Consider the following 11746-nt stretch of genomic DNA (forward strand, 5'->3'; position numbering starts at 1 on the left):
TATTATGAATTGTGCTATTATAAACATTGATGTGACTGCATCACTGTAGTATGCTGATTTTAAGTCCTTTGGGTATAAACCAAAGAGTGGGATAGCTGGGTCAAATGGTGGTTCCATTCTAAGTTTTCTGAGGAATCTCCATACTGCTTTCTGTAGTGGTTGCACCAATTTGCAGCCCCATCAGGAATGTATGAGTGTGCCTTTTCCCCCACATTCTTGCCAACATTTATTGTTCCTTGTATTTTTGGTTATCGGCTGAACCATCTTTAAAAAACAGTATTATTTTAATTCTATAAATTCATGGGTACTGTGTGATAATTTATGCTTACAAAGAGAACATAATGTTCAAATCAGGGTAGTTAACATTTCATCTCAAACATTTCAAACTTTAAATGAACACAATAATTGTACATGTTTATGGGCCACAGTGTGATATTTCAATACATGTATACAGTGGTTACTGATCAAATCAGGACAATTAATATTTCCATTTTCTTCTAACTGCCTTATAATTGGGGCCTTTGACCTTTTCTCTCTGGTTAGACATAAAACATAATAGGTCATTGCAAAGACTTGTCCCCTAACTCTTTTGTAGAGCGCCAGAACTTATTACTGCTATCTAACTCTTTTGGTTCACATTATCCAGTCTCCTACTACCCACCCCTCAACACTTCTCAGCCTCTAATAATCACTGTTAAACATTTAGATTAACTTTTAAAAACATACATGTATAAAAACATGGAGTTGACTTATTTCTCTTAATGTAATACACTCTAATTCCACCCTCTTTGCTGTAAATGATGAAATATCATTCTTTTGTGGCTGAATAATATTCCATTATATACAACTGTGTGTATATAGCACAGCTTCTTTATCCTTTCATCCACTGATGGCATCTGGGTTGATTCCATATCAGCTACTGTGAACAGTGCATCCATGAATGTGGGTGGCAGGTATCTCTTTAATATGCTGATATCATTTACTTTGGAGATATACCCAGAAGTGGATTATATAGTAGATCTATTTTTAGTGCCTCCATCTGATCTCCATATGACTGTATTAGTTTACGTGCCCACCCACTCACATTCTTGCCCTCATTTGTTTTTTGTTTTCATTTTGGTTATGACCACTCTAACTTTGGTGAGATAGTATTTTTTGAGTCTTATGGCCCTGATGGCTAATTAAATTGAGGGATTTTTTTCCCATGAATTTGTAGGCCATTTGAATTTATCCCTTTAAAAATAGACATGCAGACCAGTGGAACAGAATAGATTCAGAAATAACCCTATGTACTTACAGGCAAATGATTCTCAACAAAGGTGCCAAAAACATATGTTGGAGAAAGGAGAATGTCTTCAATAAATAGTGCTGGAAAAACTGGATATTCACTAGGAGGAGATTTAAATTTGACCTCTATTTCTTGGTATGAAAATAAACTTGAGGACTGGGGTTGTAGCTCAGTGGTAAAGCACTTGCCTGGCATGTGGGAGGCCCTGGTTTCATCCCCCATAACACAAACAACAACAAAAAATGACAATGAGAACAGAATGGGTAAGAAACTCAAATGTAAAATCTGAAACTGTGAAACCACAAGAAGGAACCAATGTCTTGTGACATTGGTATAGGCAATGACATTTTTCATAAGACCCCCAAAATACAGGGAATAAAAGTAAAAATAGACAAATAGGATTAGTCAAACTGAGAAGCTTCTATGCAGCAAACTTGCCATAGAGGGAAGAGACAGCCTGCAGAACGGGGGAAAATTTTTGCAAATAATTAATGTGACAGAAAGTTACTATGTGAAATATACAGGAACTGAAAATACTCAATAAGAATAGCCACATGAGCAACAACAACATCAACACAAAGTACTTCACAAATAACCCACTGTGATGCCAGGGCAGATTTGTTGCTCAGAAGAGCAGATTCTGGAGAGAAGGGGACTTTGGACTACTCCATTCTGACAGGGCAGAAGGGGACTCCAAAATGACACAGTTGCTCTCTGGCTGCCTCTGCATTGCTTTGTGGACCAGGGTTACTCAGTCAGGGTCACTGTGATTTCAGCTGATTTTCTAGTTAGGGGCCTAAATGAAATACACTTATATATTCCCTAAGATGATGCTGATGTTGTGAAGTGGAAATGACAAGGTTCTTTCTCTGTGACTGGGATGAAGGGTGAGGATTTGGTTTGAATTTACGGTGAACTATTACATCCAGAAACCTAATTGGTGGGTGGTTGGAGGCCTCCTCTTCCTCCTCAGGGAGCACATTTATATTAGTACCATTTTGCAGGGGAGGGTGGTAATTTGTCTCACATAACTTGGAGGTTTTCCCTAGGTGTGGAATTTGGTATTTCTGATGTCACTCTTGAGCCAATCACCTGATGATGCTTAGCAGGCAATTGGGCTCCTGGATCTGAGGCCTGGAGCAGAGGTCTGAGCTGCAGCTCCAGATCGAGGTGAAGAGAGGAGGAAGGGAAGTGTCAAGTTCTAGTTGGTGGCTTGTCAGACTGGCTGTGTGATGCCATCACTGGTTGAGTTGTGAGGCTTGCCAGCAGCAGTCTGATACAACAGCTCTGCTAATTTTTTTTTTTTTAGGTGGACACAATATCTTTATTTATTTATTTATTTTTTATGTGGTACTGAGAATCAAAACCAGTGGCTCATGCATGCTAGGCAAGTGCGCTACCACTTGAGCCACATTCCTAGACCCAGCTCTGCTAATTTTAACCAAGATTGATTTTTGGACTTTTGACTTCTGGAACTTCAAGATAATAAGCTTATTTTGTTAAGTTAAAAAAAGTTGTCAGTCCTCTGGCCAGTTATGTTGTAGCCTCAGTTTCTTCATGTGTAAAATGAGATTGTGGCCCCTTTGCAGTTTTGTGATTCTGTTGTGAATTGATGGTTTATTTTCTGTCTCCTCTTCATGACGTGATGCCTACTCTTTCCCCTTCCCTCATCTATACATTTTCCTGATGGGCCAGGAGAACAAGGCAGCAACATTTTATTTGCTTATCCTGAAGATGTGAATTGAAATGGAGCCTTAAATTGTCTAATTCTGAATCTGTGAGTGGATCAATTAAAGGGGGAGCCTCCAAACGCTGAGTCAAAAGATCATGCTAAAATGCTACATCCTTACCACTATTCTGCAAAATTATAGTTAAATGGGGCAAAAATAATTGCATCTATGTTTCTAGCACAGTTCATGAGTGCTTTGCCTCATGGATTTACCAGGATTTTAATCTAGTACAAAGCTTTCTTGGTTTTTCAGAAGATCCTCTTTATGACTTAAGTATGTTTTTATATAACAAAAACCTTTTGTGCATCTTCTAATATGATGCCAGAGTGAAACAAATTGCACCTGGGGTTTTATTGGTGGTGGTTTGAGTTCATGAAAAAAGGTAAGATAAAAAAAAAACTACATCGCAAAAGCAACAGAGGTTGTGTAACTCCATTAAATTACGTTTATGGGTTTACTTGTCAGAGTTTTGTAACAAAATGGTTTTTCTGGAGTCTGTTTATCAGTATTTGTCACTAATTAGTGCCTACAAATTACCCTTTAACGGGAGTCATGTTCTTGCGGTCATCCTGGTGTCTTAATATATCAGAGCTGTCACTGCTCAAGTGCTTTGCTGTTGTTAGGTTTTGCTTGTGGTTTTCTTTCTGGTGCATCTCATGGTTCTCTCTCTTCCCCAAAGGTTTCCAACAACTGTGACTCCATTTTCATGAATGGGAAGGAAATGAAGAGTAAAGTGGACACAATAGTGAACTTCACCCACCAGCACTTTACCTCCCAGGTGGAAGTCACTGTCTGGGCGCCCCAACTCCCCTTGCAGATTGAGATCTCAGACACAGAGCTGAGCAGATCAAGGGTTGGAGGATCCTGGTGGCCTCCAACAGAAGGTGAGGACCATACCACAGTGGGTTACAGTGGTCTGTGCTTGGGGTTCAGATGAGTCTGACTTGGGACTCACTCACATTTTAGTATTAACACCTTTTAGAGTAGTTGTGAGGATTCAGTGAGATGATAGGTGTGCCTAGCATGGGGCCTGGCATTGATTCAGCTGTTTTCCATCCCCATCTCACTCCCGTTCATTCTTGTGTTCCTCTTCCTTAGTCTCCCTGCTCGTGGATGTTGGTCATTTCTCATGGACACAATGCAGGGATTAAGACTGTGAGCTCTGGAGTGAGGCTGTCTGAGTTTTAAACCCTGGTTTTCCCACTTAAAGCTCTGTGAACTTGTGGATTCACCTGTTCATTCCTCAGTTTCTTTATTTGAATTGAGAATAATATTACTGAAAAGTTGTCCCAAGAATTCAGTGATGTGATGCGTACTGTAGTAGACAGAATTCTAAAGATGAACTGCTTGCTCTCCAAGATTCCCATCACCAAACACTGATATGATAGGGTGGCGAGGGGACTTCACAGAAATAGCTACAAACAACTGATCAATGGAGAGTACCCTGGTGGGCCAGACCCATCAGATAAGCCATTTGAGAGCAGAACATTCTCCATAGCCAATACATAGTGGAAGTAGGAGGGATTTGAAGGTGTGAACATTTGGACAGGGTGTTGCTGGCTTTGAAGATAGACTGAGCCACATTTCAAGGAGAGAGGGTGACAGTATTTAGGAGCTGGGAGTAGCCTCAGGATGTGCACCAGTCAGAAAATGGGGGCCCCAGTCCTTCAATAAAAGGATCCAAATAACCTACAACAACCAGACAGATCCTAGAGATAGGCTGTTCCCTCACATCTGCTCATCAGAGTAAAGGCCAGAAACTGGAGAGGAAAGGCCAAGGTTGGCCTGAGTGGCAACAGGGAAGGTGGTGATGGCGCTCAGAATGTGAGAGGAGCGTCCTGGGGAAATCACTCACTGCACAGACAACTGCAGGGCTGGTAGAAATCTAGACTTCAGAATGCTGCCACTGAGGGCCTGGAGGGAATTGAGGAAGGCTGATTCTTGCTAGGAGGCTGCAGAGTGCTCAGTAGAGCTGGGTACTGCCAGTATGTGGAAAGCAGGTGAAGCTGGCTGTGGCTGAGGAGGTGATGGGTGTGCACCTTGGAGTCTTCTTGCTATGTATGGTAAAATGCAAGAGGAGAGGTAAATGGAGGCAGGACTGATAAAAAGGAACAGGCCTGAAAAGTGGGCCTTTCAGCAGAGGCTGAGGATGGGATTCAAGACTCTTCCCTGAAACCCGAAGGACAGGCTCAGAGCTGACTGCCTGTGTGGCTTCTTGATTTTGGCCCACCCTCCACCTCTTCTAGGGCTGTGCATTCTGCCTTTTGGGCAAAACTAGCAGGGAAGGAGTGGGCACCCCATGGTGTCCGAAACAGATCACCTGGGCTCCAAGCCCAAGTTGTCATTAGAGCCAAAGCTCAGAAAAGCCCATCAGCACTGTGCACTAAAACGGAACAAAGTTACTAAAACAGATGTTAGTGGGATCTAGGGTTTTCTGTCATAATATTCAGAACGTGCAGAAGCAATTGAAAATCACTTGTTATACCAAGCAGGGAGAAAAAAAAAAACAAAGCTCTCAGTGAGGAAATACAAATAGCCCCAAAACAAAACAAAACAAAAAAATTAGAAAATCTCAGCAAGCACATGTACTCATCATAAAGAAGAAGATGTAAATCATAGAACTAAAAAAGAGAGTAACTGTCAGTGGGGCTGTTAGAGGATCAAGACAGTGGAAGACAGACAAAAAAATTTACTCAATATGAGTAAGAGAGAAGTATGTTGGGAACAAGCAAACAGAGCTTCAGGGACTTGTGAACAATGACAAAAGATCTAAAGTTCTGTAATTAGAATCTGAGGAGACAGGAAAGGGTATAGGGCTGAAATAGTATTTGAAGAAATAGTGGCTGAAAACTTCCCAAATTTGACAAAAAGTACACAGTTTATGGATTTGAAAAGTTGGGAAATCACAAAAGTGACAAATTCAAAGAAATCTATGCCAAGGCAAATCATAATTAAGCTTGTGAAACTTAGAAGACAAAGGAAGAATCTTAAAAACATCCAGATATTACACTAATTTGAATGAGGATGAATTTCTCACCTGAGACCAAGGAGGCCAGAAAGACGTGGCACATTTTTCCAATGGTGAAACAAAAGAACTGTCAGTCCTGAATCTATATCTGAAAAAAGTATTCTTCAAGAATGAAGGGGAAATAAAGACATTCTTACATGAAGAGAGACAGAATTTATTTCCAGGAGACCTACCCTCAAAGAATGGCTGGCAGAGCTTCTCCAAAGAAAAAGAAAATGATAACTGAAAAAGATTTGGAACTTTGAAAAGGAAAAAAGAATGACAGAATCAGTGAAAATTTAATAGGATAGAAGTCTTCCTGAATTCATGAATTTCCTAAATTATATTTGACAATCATATTTGGTTGAAACAAAAACTTAGGACCTCATCAGTCTGGTGCTTAAAGCACATAGAGGAAGTCTTTAAAACAGTTGTTTGTGAAAGCAGGGAGGCCAAGGAACCTAAATGGAATTAAGGTACCTGCCTTCCAAGTGGTCAAACTTTGTTACCAGGCCCAAATAAGTTATGCATGGAGGTTAAATTGCACACCCATGCATTCATACAGGCACAAGTGACTCTAAAGTTGGTGATATCTGAATGAGCTCTGTGTGTGCCAAGGCCAATTGCTTGGTTTTGATATTGTCCTCTCATTACAAAGATGTCTCTTTGCAGTACTGGGTAATGAGTGTATGGGATTTCTCCATACTTTTTTTTCTTTCAGTGAATTTGTGATTATTTCAAAATTAAAAGTTAATAGAATTAATAGAATACAGTTTATCTTAACCTAACAGAACTGTTTTGTTTCAATAATTCAGAACTTCTAAAAGTTCACATATTTACTGACAACTTTTATCATACTGCCACCTTTTAATGAAGTGTAAAATATACTTTATGATGCACTTTTTTCAGTTTTATCCACTTAATTAAGGGGAACTTCTCATCACTAGCACAAAAAATACAGATGGTATCATTTATTATAAAATAAATTGTATAAAAAATTAATACACAAAAAACAATGTTTTAAATTTCTGAGTAGATGCTGTCTCTCTGTGTGTCTTTGTTAAGTATCAGGACAGCATTTGAAGACTTTGTAGCACTGAACAGAAACAGTGCTGGTGATATATTCTGAGGGACTCAAAAATAGAATGGGAATGACTTATCAGTATGTCACAATGTTTTTAATGCTGTGTCCCTTTCCTTCTGAAGGCATCTCTCTTACCCATAAAGATCTTTACCTCTCGCTTCAGGAAACTGGAATTGCTGGTCACAGTGCTGGTTCAAGGAGGCAGATTGACCTATTGTGAATAACACATATTTCAGAAATCAAATGGAACTGGATGTAAGCCTGCTAGTTAGCAGTTGTCACATGTTTTAGTCAGTTTGCGTCACTGAGATCAGAAGACTTGACAAGAACAACATAGAGAACGACAAGTGTATTTCAGCTCATGGTATCAGAGGTTCAGTCCATGGTCAGCTGACTCCATAGCTCTGGGCCAGAGGTGAGGCAGACCATCATGTCAGAAGGGCAGGGAGGAAGAAAGCAGCTCAGGACATGGTAACCAGGAAGCAGAGAGAGCACCACACTCAGCAGGGACAAAATATAAAGCCCTAAAGCCTACTCCCAGTGACCTGCCTCCTACAACTACACCCCACTGCCTACAGTTACCACCAGTTAATACATATCAGTGGATTAATAGGTCACAGGACTCATAATCTGATTTTTTCACCTCTGAACATTCTTTCATCGTTCCGTACATTAGCTTTTGGGAATGCCTCAGATCTAAACTGTAAAACATGTGTTAACCACTGTGAGCCTTTTGTCACAGCCACAGTAAAGATGAAGTTAGTTGTAGAGCCAGTGAGGACGCACACAGGGACAACCAGATTGGGCTTGGCCCTGCCTCTGCACATGATCAGTTACATGGCCTCTTTCTTATCCACATGATCAGGATAGCAGTCCAACTTCAGTCTTCAGGTTTTGTGAGGAATGAATGAGTTAAACATGTGGCTGTTGTAAAGTCAGCTGTCACTGTGGGGAGACTAGGCCCATAGTAGTTGTAACAGCAGTACATAGGAATTGCTGTCATTTCATCCCTTCATGTATTTCTCCTCACTGGTGGTTGCAGACTAGGCAACAGCCATGAATCAAAGTCCTCTGCTATGAGGCCACAGGAGAGGTTCTTCTTTAGAGGAAGGTTCTGGAATTGCAGAACCAGAGGATTTCTCAGGGTGGGCTGTGGACAGATGGAGAACATGTGCCAGGATTGGAGGAAGGGCCAGAGCTTTGGGGGAGGAAAGCAAAAACCAGGATGGGTGAAAGGAGAGATCCACTCACAAGTTTTACCAGTAACAAACGAGCAGCTTTGCTCCCAGAGCAGTACTTGTGGGTGATGGCAGGATGTGCCAGGGGAGAGCGCTCTGGCACCCCAAGGGCCTAAGCAGGAGGAAGCTGCTTCTGTGGAGTCCACTGGCCCAGGCCAGTGAGGAGTGGGATATGAGAGCAGGCCCAGTCCACTGGCTCCTGGTTTATCTTTGCAGTTCCTAAGGGGCTTTCCCAGTATCTTCACACCTTGATGTTCTTGGTCCTTGATCTTTATACTCCCAAAGGGGAGGAACAGGCATCCATTCTTATTTTCATTTTCAGCATGAGGTACCTGAGTCCATGGGAGAGCAGAGCACCTGGCTCAAGGCCCAACATTGAGTGCAAGCAGGAATCCAGACAGCTCCTCTGTCTCAGGACCTTGCATTTCTGCTTCAGAAGCCACCGTCTTGCTTCATTCCCACATGGAGAATTGTATTTTGATGTCCAGTTTCCAGAAGGCAAAGAGCAGAGGCTCCATTTCTGTCTGTCTGGTCTGGAGTCTCCTGTGGCAGTAGACCAGGGAAGCCAGGGTGCATTTGCCGTCCACCTTCTAAGTGTGAAGCAGCCTGTGTGGCTCAAGATGACTGCTGAAAAGGTATTGAATGAATTAACTGCTGAAAGTTGAGTGAATCAATGGATGAACAGATTTGGCCTGAGAAAAGCCACTTTATTTCACTCTGCACCGTCAACTGGACTCTAAACCAAGGGCACATGATACTCCTTCACAACAAGGACGCTTACTCTGTTGTAGTCTGTTTGTGTTCAGGCCCACCCGGGAAAGTGAAGACGAGGAGGAAGAGGAGAAGAAGAGGCGAGGCTGCTCCCTGCAGTACCAGCATGCCTTGGTGCACGTCTTCACCCAGTTTGTGACTGAGTCATCTGACTTGGGTCAGCTGACCTATATGTTGGGCCCAGACTGGCAGTTTGACATCACTGACCTTGTGACAGAGTTCATGAAGGTGGAGGAGCCCAGAGTCGCCCAGTTACAGGATGGCAGGACCCTGGTTGGTCGGGAGCCGGGAATCACCACTGTTCAGGTATAGGGGGTTCATGTTTTGCCACCTCTCCAACACCAGTACCTGCCGATGATGCAGGCAAATGCTGCCATGGAGGGGTGTGCACATGTGTGAGGGTGATTGTGCAAATGTGCAAATACCGAGTCTTCTTGTAACAGAATCATGAGAAGCAATAGAGTATTCACCAATTTTAATAATCTAAACACATTTTGTATTTTAGAGAGGGTTGAGAAAAATGCCTGATCTGTTTTTACCAGAGAAAGCTAAATGAAACACACAATGTAAGTCACCCTTTTCCCGATATGACACTATTTTTTTTTTAATCTGTTCTAGGAAGTGGTAGAACCTCTGAAAGCAAATTTCTCCTCAACCTTGACATTTAACCATTTAGCTATATTATACCTTTAACAGTAGGCAAAGATTTTTTAAAGCATGTATTTGGCTATAAATCACAAAGAATCCATAGTTAAAAGCTCTCTATTTTCATCATAGTAATAGTAAAATAATTTCTAACTGATTTTGGCAAGATAAAAATAAAAAAGTCACAGCTTGTTTTATTTTTGCAAATTTAAAATGTTACTGCTCATAGTTAATTATGTCTTATTTTAGGTGTTGCCAAAGTTAGTTTTCGACAAAGTTGAATTAAATATGTAACATTCTATATTCGTGTCTATTACTGTGTAATATATTAGCACCAATTTAACATTTCAAGACAACAGTAGTTTATTAAATTATATTCTGTGGGTACACAGTCCTGGTGGGTGGGCTGGTTCTATGCTCAGGGTTCCTAAGGCTGAGATCCAGGTGCTGGCTGGGCTTGGCCCTTAATCTTGGAGTTTTGGGAACTCATTGGCTTTTAATCTCATTCAGTTTCTTGGAAGAACTTAGCTCTCTTATAGTTATAGCACTGAGATCACAGTTTCCTTACTGTCAGCCAGGTGTTGCCCTGTCCTCTAAGAGGACACCTCCATTCCTTCTCACATGGTCCCTCTCTCATCAGTAATGGCTGGATTCAGTTCTTCTCACACTTAGAGTCTGAATTCTTCTGCTACTAGCTGGGGAACGCACTCTGCTGTTAAGGGTTCCTGTATAATTTGGAAGACCCTTGTTTAAGAGCCAGCTATGCCATATAACAGTGTGATTGTAGAGTGCTTTCTCATTGTGTTTGAAGGTTAAGGTCAACATTTAGGGAAATTGTTCTAGAAATTGTGCCTTTGACATACTCCTGTCCTGGTTTCAGTCTCCCATGGTTGCACATTAGATGGCAAAGTGGTAGGAACGGCTCCTTAGGACATGACTATTCCCTGCCCCACTTTAACTGTTCATCCAGTTATCCCACAGTGGTCCATACAGTGATCATATTGTCCCAAGATAGGCATCTAACCTGCCCATTGGAAGGGATGTGAGCAGAAGAGGGCTGAGCACCATTTGCTTCAAAAGAGTTGACCACAGGCCACTGCTTTCAAAGCCTGAATGTCGGTTGTTGGGAAAGCGCTACTCTTTGAGTGCTGAGTACCAAGGCAGGCAATTTGAGTTATTGCCTCTAACTTAAAACAAGCTTATCTCAGAAAATACACTGTTGTTATCATGGCATGAATCCCAAGAAAGGAAGTAGATTAAGGTGACCTTTATAAAACTCCTTCAAGTGCTAAGTTTAATTGGACAATGGCAGGATACCTACGTAAGCAGTCTTCCTGTGTGCGCTCTGTAGAGCACTGCAGAGTCTCCTGAGGCCCCACCAGCTCCAGGACTTGAAATTGTCACGTGGGCAGAGACCGCGCTTTCTCACTTACTCCCCAGGTCCTCTCACCTCTCTCTGACTCCATCCTGGCTGAGAAGACAGTGATTGTCCTGGATGACCGCGTCACCATTGTGGAGCCCCTTGCTTTTCTTGGAGCTGCTCCCTGCATCTCCCCCAGCACATTGGGTCTAGAAAAGCGTGTAGAGATGGAGGCTCATTTCCTCTGCCATTTGTTCTCCAGCAGGATAACCTGTGATAGGCACAGTCTGCTGTTGGACTGTGAGCTGAGGGCCATGTTTTTTTTACCTTGGCCAAACAAAATGGGTAATTTTTGATACTGCATCTTGCTAAGTTGCTGAGACTGGCCCTGAACTCATGATCCTTCTGCCTCAACCTCCTGGTTGGCTAGGATTACAGGTGTGCATCACTGTGCCTGGCTGTTGCAAATCATTTATAAAGATAACCGAGGCACTGGGCCATTCAAGTAGTCCAACTTCATAATCTATCGTTTACCAAGAAATTTACCAGAGTGCGTTTTGCTTTATCAGCATTGGCTTCCTAATAAAGAAGGTTCAAAGTGATATTATCTTTAGCAGTAGCCT

The 11746-nt window shown here is 41.9% G+C and overlaps 1 pseudogene across 1 annotated transcript in view; it reads left to right on the forward strand.

The window, feature by feature from the left end:
• LOC101962254 (transmembrane protein 132B-like) overlaps window positions 1-11746 on the forward strand; it is a 62738-nt pseudogene that overhangs the window by 45442 nt on the left and 5550 nt on the right. The window contains exons 6-8 of the transcript XR_013434903.1: window positions 3698-3902; window positions 9154-9424; window positions 11204-11344. The product of XR_013434903.1 is annotated as a transmembrane protein 132B-like (transcript). The remainder of the gene's footprint in view (window positions 1-3697; window positions 3903-9153; window positions 9425-11203; window positions 11345-11746) is intronic.

The sequence above is a fragment of the Ictidomys tridecemlineatus genome, chromosome 2 (genome assembly GCF_052094955.1).
Source record: "Ictidomys tridecemlineatus isolate mIctTri1 chromosome 2, mIctTri1.hap1, whole genome shotgun sequence".
In the NCBI taxonomy this organism is placed as follows: Eukaryota; Metazoa; Chordata; class Mammalia; order Rodentia; family Sciuridae; genus Ictidomys; species Ictidomys tridecemlineatus.